This window comes from Oryctolagus cuniculus, chromosome 13 (genome assembly GCF_964237555.1).
Source record: "Oryctolagus cuniculus chromosome 13, mOryCun1.1, whole genome shotgun sequence".
Taxonomy (NCBI): domain Eukaryota; kingdom Metazoa; phylum Chordata; class Mammalia; order Lagomorpha; family Leporidae; genus Oryctolagus; species Oryctolagus cuniculus.
Genome location: NC_091444.1, coordinates 91,103,006 through 91,117,054, shown reverse-complemented (window position 1 = coordinate 91,117,054; position 14,049 = coordinate 91,103,006). Strand labels below are relative to the sequence as shown.

Sequence of the window (14,049 nt, the reverse complement as noted above, 5' to 3'; positions counted from 1 at the left end):
GTAGCTTTCTTGTCTGAACTATCTATTTTGTCTGTCTATTTTAACAATACTAGCTTTGTATGAAACAAATAACTTCCAACTGAATGGGTTACTCTGCTTGTATTGTAAGAGTATTTTGTTTGTCAGTTTTGTTTCGATAAGCAGACTGCTGTAGACGGACAGTGCTGGCAAAGCAGGTAAAAAGTGGTCTCCAGTGTCTGACAGCGAGGCAGCTTGGTCTGCCGAGTGCCTTGTTAATGGTGGGAGAAATGCAGGGCGTTTTCTGGGGAAGGAACTTGCATTTTTTCAAGTAGAGATTTGTGTTTGCCTTACTTTGAGACCCTTGTTGCTGCTTCAGTTGAGTTTTAAGAAGTTCAAATGTGAAAATTATGAGCTTAAAAACTTGGGCTTTTCAAGACCCTTCAGAGATTTAAAAAAAATTGTGCCTGAGAAAATGTAGTTTTGGTTTTTCTGTTGTAAACATTGAAAATTTTCCATATTATAGCATTGCTAGTATCCTGTAGTGTGTTCATTGAAACATTGAACTTTTCAAAAGTTAGCTTCATTCATCTTGCACATTGCTGGTATGCCTCAAGCTTTTTATTTATGGTTGGGAGACTGAGGGAATAAATAAAACCAGCTCTCAATAATTGAGACTTACATTGCTCTGGTAAATTTGGGGCAATTTTTTTCATGTCTAAAGTGTACGTTAAGAATCAAACAGATTTCACTAAGGTGATTAAGAGATATTCTCTCCCACGGTGAGATCTCATAGCTGAAGTGGAAACACCATATTTGAGATAACCTATACAATATTAATTGAAAGCTTCCAAGAAAATATTGTATCATGTTAGAGTTTGCCCATTGACAGTTTCTCAGTAGTTGTTTAACTTTTTAAAAATACTCTGTATCTGTTTGTCTTTGCTTTTACTTTTTTTTTTTCTTGCCAGGATAGAAATCCGTTTTATTCAGTGTGATTATTTAGAGGATGCCATGTTTTTCAGTATGTAATCACCGGGTTGAGGAAGTTAATAATGGTCAGAAGGTAGCATTGGGATAGAGCAATTTGGATGGTTAGATGGGAAGAAGTAGTTTTCTGTAACTATAGCTATAGCTTTGTGCTGCTTATTCACAGAAATCACATTTTAGTTCAGAAGTAATAGTAGCAGGTGGATTTGATTGTTAAAGTGTTAGGAGTTCTTTGGTGAAATCAGACTTAGTGTTTTTGGTTTTTGTGCATAAATCTCTCAGTGTTATCTGTAGCATGAGATACTGTCAGCCACTTTTCTATAGTGAATTCATCTGAAATGTTAGCTCCTGGAGGACACGTACTAGTTGTCCTATACTGTGCTTCCTTCTGAAAATTTTGGTAATTGTGGCATTTCAGGACATGACACCTCGTTTCCTTGTAGGTAGGCTCTCAGGTTCTTAACTTCAGTGACTGCTCCAGGTTATCTGTCTATAACCCATGTCCAGGAAGAAGTCCGTGTGGGCGCTCAACTCAGGGAGTGAAGAAACTTCTATGAATTCTTTCATCCACGTACAATAAACTGTCCCAAATCAATTCTTTTACAGGTGAAATAATCCCAAGAACAGTCGTGGTGTATTCATTGAGCAAACGTTGGGCATCCACTGTGTGCCAACAGTTGTCACACTACTGGAAGTCAAGATGAGACCTTGGCCTTGAAGCTGTTCTTAAAGGCTTTGATTCTTGAACTAGTGGTGTTACAGCTGCTTATTTTTTACTGTACCCTGTTTTCTTTGGTTTTCACTCTTCCCGTGTGAACTCCAGGTACTTCTTGGCATTTTGTTCCTTTTTTGTTTGTGTCTTTGCTGTTGTTTCCTCAGCTCCATTTGTAAGAAACTTGTTACTTATTTTTCTGAGCTAGTCATTTGCCAAGTCAGACCTCACTTTGTAATTTGCTTTCCAGCTGCTCCTCTGGTGCCTCCTACTCTGTTCCTGTCTACCCTGTCTCTAATAGGTGTGGCCACTGTGGAAGAATAATAGTACTGTCAAGTAGGAGATCTCTAGCTGCGGTCCAGAGTCCATCTTTGATGTTAATTTTACCTTTTAAGATATAAAATGATGCTTCTTCCCTCATTTAATACTTAATAGTTTGCTTCAGGTATATGCAGTTTTTTTTATTGTTAATAGGTGTTGGATTGTTATGGCTGAGACATTTTTAAAATGTAGTTGTTGGTCAAACTAAAAATATGAACACACAGTACAGTTGGACTTTATGTTTTTGTGAATTTTTACTTTGCTATTTTTCCTTTGTTTAAAGAGAAGACAGAAAAGGAAATCCTGAGCTTTTAAAAATATATGAATTTATTACAGACATAAATTTCTTTAGGTTTTTTAATCATTTATATATATATAAATTGAACACTATCAAAAGCCCAAAATGCAAGTGAATTAGATTACTTTCTTCTTGCATGTGTATGTAACAGTGTAATTAATATAAGAGCAATTACTGTATTCATTGAGCTACTTAGATCGTTTTATTTTAGGGTGTTTTAAATTTAAGAACTTTGTAAATACCTAAACTGAAAAGCCTTGGTGTTCTGATTTGTAGCGTGCATTTTACAAAGCAAGCTAAACTGAAGTGCAAATTGGAGAGAATGCTTTCTTCAGGATTGGGGTTCACTGGTGTTAGAGCATGCTTTTTTCATAGATTTCTTTCTTGGCATCTTGGATATTCTTTTAAAAATGCCTGTTCAGAAGTCATGTCTAAGAGGACTTTTTAGGATATGCTGTAAGAGAGCAGCCATTGAGGAGGATTGTTTTTTTTGCTCCTAGCAGTCTTTACATTAACCATAATTTCATTTAACACGATCTGTATAGTTGGGTATTTTTATTTACAACATTTTGTTCTAGTAGCAATTACAAGCATCATTACTGAGAGCCAGTATGAATGTTACTCTGTACCTGGAACTGTCTGGTGCTTAGGACCCTCACATCCCGGATCAGAGTACCTAGGTTCCAGTCTTGACTCTGCTTCTGATTCTAGCTTCCCTGGGAAACAGCAGGTGATGACTTAAGTACGTGAGTGCTTGCTACCATGTGGGAGACCTGGATGGAGTTCCTGTCTCCTAGCTTTGGCCTGGCCCAGCCCTGGCTGTTGAAGGCATTTCGGGAGTAACCAGTTGGGTATAACATATCTCTCTCTCTAACAGCCTCTCTTCCCCGTCCCAAAAATAAAAGACACCCTTCACATAATAAAAGGACGCTGGTTAATATACTCACATCCTGAGGCCAGTGTTGTGGTGTTAAGCTACTGTGTGCAATGCCAGCATTTAATGTGGTCATGGGTTTGAGTCCCAGCTGCTCCACTTCTGATCCAATTCCCTGCTAATATGCCTGGGAAAGCAGGGGAAGATGGCCCCTGCACCCATGTGGGAAATGTGGATAAAGCCCTTGGCTTTGACCTAGGCCGTCCCTGGCCATTGCAGCCATTGAGGGAGTGAAGTTACCTATCTCTGTGTGTATGTGAAGTGTGTCTGTCTCTGACTTTGAAATAAATGCATCTTTTAAAAAAGAAAAAAAAAGATACCCACATTTCGTATTGGAGTACCTGGGTTCAATTTTTAGCTTTTTTGATAGCACAGACCCTGGGATCAGTGGTGATGACCCAAGTGTTTGGGTCCCTGCTACCTACCCATATGGAAGACCTTGGTGAGTGCTGGCTCCCAGTTTTTGCCTGGCCCAGTCCCAACCTTGATGACAATTTGAGAGTGAACCAGTGGATGGGAGCTTGCTGTCTGCTTGCTTCAGAAATTAAAAAACAACAGCAATAGCAAAATAAACTATTAAAAGTAACCAAAAAGCAATCGTTAGATTTTTACAACTTAGACTTTTTTTTAAAAGATTTATTTATTTATTTGAAAGCCAGAGTTAGTTACAGAGAGAGAAGAAAAGCAGAGAGAGAGAGAGGTCTCCATCTGATGGTTCACCCCCAGTTGACTGCAATGGTCAGAGCTGCACCGATCTGAAGCCAGTAGTTTCTTCCAGGTCTCCCATGTGGGTACAGGGTCCCAAGGACTTGGGCTATCTTCTACTGCTTCCCAGGCCATAGCAGAGAGCTGGATCAAAAGTGGAGCAACCAGGGCTCAAACTGGCACCCATATGGGATACTGGTACTGCTGACTGGAACTTTACCCGCTATGCCACAGCACCAGCCCCTGAAGGGTATCTTTATAGGTGTTCTGTGAAGCTGTTCTATAGAACTTTGTCTTGGAGGGCTTTTTCCCCCCATCTTCCCTCCTAGAATTGGTATAGAAACTTATCAATGTGCTTGGAATACTTGTTAGAAATGTTATTTTCTGAGGCCATGGGTCAGTTGGTTAGTGAAATAATATTGGTTCTCATATTGGAGCTTATAGTAGATTTGCAGTGGTTTTTAACTTAGCATTGTTAAGTAAAGCTGCCTTTATAAGGTAGGTAAGCACTGTTTTTTAAAGATTGAAAACTTATGACTGCATAGTGAAGTGTTTGTCAGTCACATCTTTTTGGAAAATGTATTTTCGTCTCCTAATTTAAAAAAATCAGAAGCAGATGGGCAGAGAGATAGAATATGCTGTCATCCACAGTCTCAGTACTCAGTTGCCTACAAAAGCCAGGAGCCCAATGCAGGGCTCTGACTTGGTGATAGCTGTCCAGTTCCTTTGAGCCGTCACCCCACCTTGCAGCCTTTCTAGGATTGGGTTGGCAGTGGGTGTTGAACCTTGGTGCTTCAGTGTAGGATGTGATGGGGGTCATGGGTGTCTGAACCTCTGGACCTGACACCCGACCCATCTCTGATTTTCATCCAAAGATGTCTACAGTTGAGCATCTTCATCTGAAATCGTAAGTGCTCCAGAATCTGGAACTTGGTGAGCACTGCGTGCTTGCTTTTGGATGTTTAGGAGGAGGGATGCTCTACTGGCAAGTCTGTGCGTGTGTTCTGAAAACCTAAAAACTCTGAAGGGCGTCAAGTTCTGAGCATTTTGCTTAAGGGATACTCAACTTATATTAACATTTTGGTAGAATATTTAGTAGGGATGCCATTTGGGAATAATTGGTTGTATAATTTTGTTTTTTTCTAAAGATTGGTTTGTTATTTGAAAGGCAGAATTACAGAGAGAGGTGTTCCATTTGCTGGTTGACTCCCCAAATGGCCACAACAGCTGGAGCTGGGCCGATCTGAAGCCAGGAGCCTGGAACTTCTTCCGGGTGTCCCAGGGTGGTGCAAGGGTCCAAGCACTTGAGCCATCTTCCACTGCTTTTCCAGGCATGGCAGAGAGCTGGATCAGAAGTGGATCAGCCAGGACTCAAACCAGCATCCATATGGGTTGCCAGCACTGCAGGCAGTGGCTTTACCCACCATACCACAGCGCCAGCCCTTTTGGTCTTAAAATTCTTTTAAATATCATTTAGTGTACCTTTTATGTTTTGAGTAAAATGAAATGTGCTTAACAGTAGTAATGTGAGGAAGTACTGTAAAAATGAAAAGTCTTATTAAATCCACATACTGACATTGGAAGATAGATAGAACACATAGTATTCCTATTGTACAAGTGAGAAATTTTACTTGTATAAAAATGAGCAAAAGAATGACATTTGACTGCAAACATAAGTTTATCTGAGAGTAGACAGAACTGACTACACTGTCAGGGATGAAACAGATGTGTTAAAAAACTTAATTGGTGTTATTTTTTTCCTAAAGATTTATGTATCTGAAAGTTTTCAAGAGAGGTGGGGCTGCCGGGGCTTTAACAAGCCGCTGTGGAAAATTGCCTGCCCCTTAACTGGTGTTCTTGACTATGGTAGGAATCAGTGTGAAGGTTTTGTTCCTTTTACCTTAATAACTTCACCCAGCTTCCTTCAGTACTTACATCTTACAGATTTCACTGTAAAAATCAAAGCCAGGACAGGGACACTGTTGGTACAAATGTGTGTATTCTAGGTCAAGTTGTTAATGTGTTTTTTTTTTTTTAAGTTTTGAGCATTTCAGAAATTTTCCTTGGGAAGAAGCCAGTTTTCTTTGGAATAAGCTCATAAATTTAAAAAGAAACTTGGAAATTTTCAACAATCTGATGTACTAATGTTTGCATATATATAGCAACCATTGGCTCATTTTAAATTTGGCCTAATGATAAGAGGAAATATGATCTTTTAAAAAATTGATTTGTGATGTGTACTAAGTGGAAAACTAGACAGAAGTGTTTGCATTGGATTTCTGTAGGCCAATTTAAAAAGGAAACGTGATTCTAAGGAAAATAGGGTGAAGTTGAATGATAAGCAGTTTTCATGTTTCAACTTAGTATTTTTTCCGTAATTTTAGAAAATGGTACAAGAAATCTTCATAAAGTTATTGGAAAATGGCACGAAGAATTCTGCATGGATTTCAAATACTTTTGGCACCAAAATTTATCTTTCAGCTCCATTCTTCTACACACTTTTTTGAAGTTTTCATAAGTATGAGCTAAGAATCTGTGCTCTGTGCATGTAAACTGTGATATTTAAACATTGTGTCAGGTTGTCGAATGGCTTCTCATCTCATCATTTTCCTTAACATTTTTAAAATGTTTATTTACTTGAAGGGCAGAGCAGCAGAGAGGGGAAGAGACAGATCTTTCATCTGCTGCTTCACTCCCCAAATGGTTGCAGCAGTCAGGGTTGGTCAGAGCCACAGCCTTTGGAGCCCCAAACTCCATCCTGGACTCCCACATGAGTGGCAGGGGCCCAAGTACTTGGGCTGTTGTCCACTGCCTTTCAGTGTATTAGCAGGAAGCTGCCTCAGAAGTGGAGCAGCCAGCATTCAAATTGGCACTCCACTGTGGTGGGATGCTGTCACCAAGTGGCTGCTTAACCAGCCATGCCACGATGTTGCGCCCCATTTTGGTACTTAGTGATGGATAGTTAATATTTGTGATTTAATGGTTTTTTTAAAAGATTTATTTATTTATTTGAAAGAGCTCCACAGAGAGAGAAGGAGAGGCAGAGAGACAGAGAGGTCTTCTATCTGCTGGTTCACTCCCTAATTGGCCACAACGGCCAGAGCTGTGCTGATCTGAAGCCAGGAGCCAGGAGCATCTTCTGGGTCTCCCATGTGGGTGCAGGGCCCAAGGACTTGGGCTATCTTCTACTGCTTTCCTAGGCCATAGCAGAGAGCTGGATTGGAAGTGGAGCAGCCGGGACTCCAACCAGTGCCCATATGGGATGCCAGCACTGCAGGGGGTGACTTGATCCGCTACGCCACAGTGCCAGCCCCGATTTAATGGTATTTATCTATTTTATAGTCCTAAATGCTTTTTGAAGTGGTTTACTTTGACCCTACAGGAAATCCTTTTTTTTTTCAAGACTTTTTTGGTTTTTGGAAAGACAGAGACTGAGGACTTTTCATCCGCTGGTTCACTCCCCAGATGGCAGCAATGGCAGGGGCTGATACAAGCTAACGCCAGTAACCTGTAAATCCATCTGGGTCTCGCACATGTGGTGGAGGCCCCAGCACTTTAGTCATCTGCTTTTCCAGGCTCCAGTATGGGATGCTGTTGTTGGAAGTGGTGGCTTAACCCATTGTGTCACAGTGCCAGCCCCTTAGGACATACATGCATTTACTTTTTTTATTTGAAAATCAGAGTTACACAGAGTAAAGGAGAGGCAGAGAGAGGGAGGGAGGTATTCAATCCTGTGGTTCACTCTCCAATTGGCCACAACAGCTGGAACTGTGCTGATCCGGAGCCAGGAGCCAGGAGCTTCCTCCGGGTCTCCAATGTGGTTGGGCCATCTTCCACTGCTATCCCACGCCATAGCAGAGAGCTGGAACAGAAGAGGAGCAGCCGGGACTAGAACTGGTGCCCATATGGGATACTGGCAATTTGGGCCAGGACTTTAACCTGCTGCACCACTGCACCAGCCCCGCAGAAATTTTTGAAATCATGAGTATGAGGAATCTTAAATACTCATGAAAAATTTATACTCTGAGAAAAACTGCATGAATTTCAAAAATTTGTTGCACCAAAAGAAACCTATCTTTTAATTTCCCACAAAGTTTTTTTTCAAAACTTTTATTTAATGAATATAAATTTCCAAAGTACAGCTTATGGATTGCAATGGTTTCCCCCCCATAACATCCCTCCCACCTGCAACCCTCCCCTTTCCCACTCCCTCTCCCCTTCCATTCACTTCAATATTCATTTTCGTTTCTCTTTATATACAGAAGATCAGTTTAGCATACATTAAGTAAAGATTTCAACAGTTTGCTCCCACACAGAAACATAAAGTGAAAAATACTGTTTGAGTACTAGTTATAGCATTAAATCTCAATGTACAGCACACTAAGGACAAAGATCCTATATGAGGAGTAAGTGCACAGTGACGCCTTTTGTTGACTTAACAAATTGATACTCTTGTTTATGGCATCAGTAATCAACCTAGGCTCTTGTCATGAGCCGCCAAGGCTATGGAAGCCCCCTGAGTTCACTGACTCTGATCATTTTTAGACAAGGCCATGGTCAAAGTGGAAGTTCTCTCCTCCCTTCAGAGAAAGGTACCTCCTTCTTTGATGACCCGTTCTTTCCACTGGGATCTCACTCGCGGAGATCTTTCATTTAGGTTTTTTTTTTTTTTCCCCAGAGTGTCTTGGCTTTCCATGCCTGAAATACTCTGATGGGCATTTCAGCCAGATCTGCATGCCTTAAGGGCTGATTCTGAGGCCAGAGTGCTGTTAGGACATTTGCCATTCTATGGGTCTGCTGTGTATCTCACTTCCCATGTTGGATCATTCTCTCCCTTTTTGATTCTATCAGCTAGTATTTGCAGACACTATTCTTGTTGATGTGATCCCTTTGGTTCTTAGTCCTATCATTATGATCAATTGTGAACATAAATTGATCACTGGGACTAGTGAGATGGCATTGGTACATGCCACCTTGATGGGATTGAATTGGAATCCCCTGGTATGTTTCTAACTCTGCCATTTGAGGTAAGTCAGCTTGAGCATGTCCCAAATTGCACATCTCTTCCCTCTCTTATTCCCACTCTTATATTTAACAGTGATCACTTTTCAGTTAAGTTTCAGCACTTAAGAATAATTGTGTATTGATTACAGTATTCAACCAAAAGTATTAAGTAGAACAAACAAAAAAAAATACTAAGAGGGATAACGTATTAAGTTGTTCATCAACAGTCAGGGTGAGGGCTGATCAAGTCACCGTTTCTCATAGTGTTCATTTCACTTTAACAGGTTTCCTTTTTGGTGCTCAGTTAGTTGTCACCTATCAAGGAGAACAAGTGGTATTTGTCCCTTTGGGATTGGCTTATTTCACTCAGCATAATGTTTTCCAAATTCCTCACAGGGATCACTTTTCAGTTAAAATTTAAACACCTAAGAATAATTGTGTGTTAATTACAGAGTTCAACCAATGGTACTAGAACAAAAAAAAAATACTAAAATGGATAAAGTATTACATTGTACATCAACCGTCAGGACAAGAGCTGATAAAGTCACTGTTTCTCATAGTGTCCATTTCACTTCAACAAGTTTCCCCTTTGGTGCTCAGTTAGTTGTCCCCCATCAGGGAGAACATATGATATTTGTCCCTTTGTGATTGGATTAATTCACTCAGCATGTTTTCCAAATTCCTCCATCTTGTTGCAAATGACCGGATTTCGTTGTTTTTGACTGCTGTATAGTATTATATAGAGTACATGTCCCATAATTTCTTTATCCAGTCTACTGTTGATGGGCATTTGGGTTGGTTCCAGGTCTTAGCTATTGTGAATTGAGCTGCGATAAACATTAGGGTGCAGACCGCTTTTTTGTTTGCCAATTTAATTTCCTTTGAGTAAATTCCAAGGAGTGGGATGGCTGGGTTGAAAGGTAGGGTTATATTCAGGTTTCTGAGGAATCTCCAAACTGACTTCCACAGTGGCTTTACCAGGTTGCATTCCCACCAACAGTGGGTTAGTGTCCCTTTTTCCCCACATCCTCGCCAGCATCTGTTGTTGGTAGATTTCTGAATGTGAGCCATTCTAACTGGGGTGAGGTGAACCCTCATTGTGGTTTTGATTTGCATTTCCCTGATTGCTAGTGATCTTGAACATTTTTTCATGTGTCTGTTGGCCATTTGGATTTCCTCTTTTGTAAAATGTCTAATGAGGTCCTTGGCCCATCTCTTAAGTGGGTTGTTTGTTTTGATGTTGTGGAGTTTCTTGATTTCTTTGTAGATTCTGGTTATCAACCCTTTATCAGTTGCATAGTTTGCAAATATATTTTCCCATTCTGTCGGTTGTCTCTTCACTTTCCTGACTGTTTCTTTTGCAGTACAGAAACTTCTCAATTTGATGCAATCCCAAATGTTAATTTTGGCTTTGCCTGCTTGTGCTTCTGGGGTGTTTTCCAAGAAGTCATTGCCGGTGCTTATATCTTGCAGGGTTTTTCCAGTGCTCTCTAATAATTTTATGGTGTCAGGTCATAGATTTAAGTCTTTAATCCATGTTGAGTGAATTTTTGTGTAAGGTGAAAGGTAGGGGTCTTGCTTTATGATTCTGCACGTGGAAATCCAATTTCTCCAGCACTATTTATTGAATAGACTGTCCTTACTCCAGGGATTGGTTTTGGATCCTTGATCAAATATGAGTTGGCTGTAGATGTTTGGGTTGATTTCTGGTGTTTCAGTTCTGTTCCATTGGTCTATCCATCTGTTTCTGTACCAGTACCATGCTATTTTGATTACAACTGCCCTGTAGTATGTCCTGAAATCTGGTATGGTGATGCCTCCAGCTTTGTTTTTGTTGTACAAGATTGCTTTAGCTATTCAAGGTCTCCTGTGTCTCCATATGAATTTCAGCATCATTTTTTCCAGATCTGAGAAGAAGGTCTTGGGTATCTTGATTGGTATTGCATTGAATGTATAAATTGCTTTTGGGAGAATGGACATTTTGATGATATTGATTCTTCCAATCCATGAGCAAGGAAGATTTTTCCATTTCTTGGTATCCTCTTCTATTCATTTCTTTAAGATTTTGTAATTCTCCTCGTAGAGATCTTTAACGTCATTGGTTAAGTTTATTCCAAGGTATTTGATTGTTTTTGTAGCTATTGTGAATGGGATTGATCTTAGAAGTTCTTCCTCAGCCATGGCATTGTCTGTGTATACAAAGGCTGTTGATTTTTGTGCATTGATTTTATACCCTGCTACTTTGCCAAAATCTTCTATGAGTTCCAATAGTCTCCTAGTAGAGTTCTTCGGGTCCCCTAAATAAAGAATCATATCATCTGCAAAGAGGGGTAGTTTGAGTTCTTCCTTCCCAATTTGTATCCCTTTAATTTCTTTTTCTTGCTTAATAGCTCTGGCTAGAACTTCCAGAACTATATTGAATAGCAGTGGTGAGAGTGGGCATCCCTGTCTGGTATCAGATCTCAGTGGAAATGCTTCCAACTATTCCCCATTCAATAGGATGTTGGCTGTGGGTTTTTCATAGACTGCTTTGATTGTATTGAGGAATGTTCTTTCCAAACCCAGTTTGCTTAGAGTTTTCATCATGAACGGGTGTTGTATTTTATAAATGCTTTCTCGGCGTCTATTGAGATCATCATATAGTTTTTTTCTGCAGTCTGTTAATGTGGTGTATCACATTGATAGTCTTGCGCACATTAAACCATCCCTGCATACCAGGGATAAATCCCACTTGGTCTGGGTGGATGATCTTTCTGATGTGTTGTTGCATTCTATTGGCGAGAATTTTATTGAGGATTTTTACATCTGTGTTCATCAGGGATATTGGTCTGTAATTCTCTTTCAATGCTGCATCTTTTTCCGGATTAGGAATTAAGGTGATGCTGGCTTCATAGAAAGAATTTGGGAGGACTCCCTCTTTTTCAATTGTTCTGAATAGTTTGAGAAGTTTTGGAGTCAGTTCTTCTTTAAATGTCTGGTAGAATTCAGCAGTGAATCCATCTGGTCCTGGGCTTTTCTTTGTTGGGAGGGCCTTTATTACTGTTTCAATTTCTGTCTCAGTTATGGGTCTGTTTAGGTTTTCGATGTCTTCCTGGTTCAATTTAGGCAGGTTGCATGTGTCCAGGAATCTATCCATTTCTGATAGGTTTCCCTGTTTGCTGGCATACAGGTCCTTGTAGTAATTTCTGATGACTCTTTTTATTTCTGTGGTGTCTGTTGTTACATTTCCTTTTTCATCTCTGATTTTATTGATTTGTGTATTTTCTCTTCTTCTTTTAGTTAGTTGGGCCAATGGGGTGTCAATTTTGTTTATTTTTTCAAAAAAACAGCTCCTCGTTTGGCTGATTTTTTGTAATTTTTTTTTTTTTGATTCAATCCTGTTGATTTCTTCTCTGATTTTTTTTTTGACAGGCAGAGTGGACAGTGAGAGAGAGAGACAGGGAGAGAAAGGTCTTCCTTTTGCCGTTGGTTCACCCTCCAATGGCCGCCGCTGCAGCCGGCGCACCGCGCTGATCCTGGCAGGAGCCAGGAGCCAGGTGCTTTTCCTGGTCTCCCATGGGGTGCAGGGCCCAAGCACCTGGGCCATCCTCCACTGCACTCCCTGGCCACAGCAGAGAGCTGGCCTGGAAGAGGGGCAACCGGGACAGAATCCGGCGCCCCAACCGGGACTAGAACCCGGTGTGCCGGCGCCGCAAGGTGGAGGATTAGCCTATTGAGCCACGGCGCCGGCTTCTTCTCTGATTTTAATTATTTCTCTTCTCCTACTAGATTTGGGTCTGGTTTGCTGTAGGTTTTCTAAATCCTTCAGGTGAATTGAAAGCTCACCTATTTGGTGCCTTTCCAATTTCTTGATGTAGGCACCTATTGATATAAACTTTCCTCTTAACACTGCTTTTGCTGCATCCCATAAGTTTTAGTATGTTGTGCTGTTATCTTCATTTACTTCCAGAAAAATTTTGATTTCTCTTTTAATTTCTTCTATGACGCATTGTTCATTCAGGAGCATGTTGTTCAATCTCCATTTGTTTGCGTATGCTCTAGGGATTCCTGAGTTGCTAATTTCCAACTTCATTCCTTTATGGTCTGAGAAGCTGCATGGTATGATTCTAATTCTTTTGAATTTGCTGAGACTTGCTTTATGGCCTAGTATGTGGTCAATCCTAAAGAAGGTTCCATGTACTGCTGAGAAGAATGTAAAATCTTTAGCTGTAGGATTGAAAGTTCTGTATATATCTGTTAGATTCCTTTGGGCTATAGTGTCATTGAAATCTACTGTATCCTTGTTGATCTTCTGTCTTGTTGATCTGTCTATTTCTGAGAGTGGAGTATTGAAGTCCCCCAGTACTATTGTATTGGGGTCTAAGTCTCCCTTTAAGTCCCTTAACAAATCTTTTAGATAAACCGGTGCCCTGTAGTTAGGTGCATATACATTGATAATTGTTGAATTGATCCCTTAATCATTATATAGTGTCCCTCTTTGTCTCTCTTAACAGTTTTTGTGGTAGCGTTTATGTTGTCCGATATTAAGATGGCTACACCCGCTCTTTTTTCATTTCTGTTGGCATGGTATATCTTTTTCCAGCCTTTCACTTTCAGTCTGTATGCATCTTTGTTGGAAAGATGTGTTTCTTGTAAGCAGCAAATAGATGGGTTTTGTTCCTTAACCCGATCAGCCAATCTGTGTCTTTTAACTGGACAGTTCAGGCCATTAACATTCAATGTGACTATCGATAAGTGGTAACTTTGCCCTGCCGTTTGTCAAAGATAAGTTCTAATATATGCTTTGAATTCCCTGTGATCTTTTGCTGTGAGGTTTCCTTCCTTTACCTTCTTTCATATTTATTTATTTATTTTTTTTTGACAGGCAGAGTGGACAGTGAGAGAGAGAGACAGAGAGAAAGGTCTTCCTTTTGCCGTTGGTTCACCCTCCAATGGCCGCCGTGGCCAGCGCGCTGCGGCCGGCGCACCGCGCTGATCCGATGGCAGGAGCCAGGAGCCAGGTGCTTTTCCTGGTCTCCCATGGGGTGCAGGGCCCAAGCACCTGGGCCATCCTCCACTGCACTCCCTGGCCACAGCAGAGGGCTGGCCTGGAAGAGGGGCAACCGGGACAGAATCCGGCGCCCCGAC

The 14,049-nt window shown here is 40.7% G+C and overlaps 1 protein-coding gene and 1 pseudogene across 14 annotated transcripts in view; both read left to right on the top strand.

Moving 5' to 3' along the window:
* The window catches only part of LOC100342241 (WW domain-containing adapter protein with coiled-coil), a 100,555-nt gene that overhangs the window by 2,324 nt on the left and 84,182 nt on the right, over positions 1-14,049 (top strand). The gene's annotated exons all lie outside the window — the stretch shown is intronic.
* The window catches only part of LOC138845029 (cyclin-K pseudogene), a 33,631-nt pseudogene continuing 19,587 nt past the window's right edge, over positions 6-14,049 (top strand).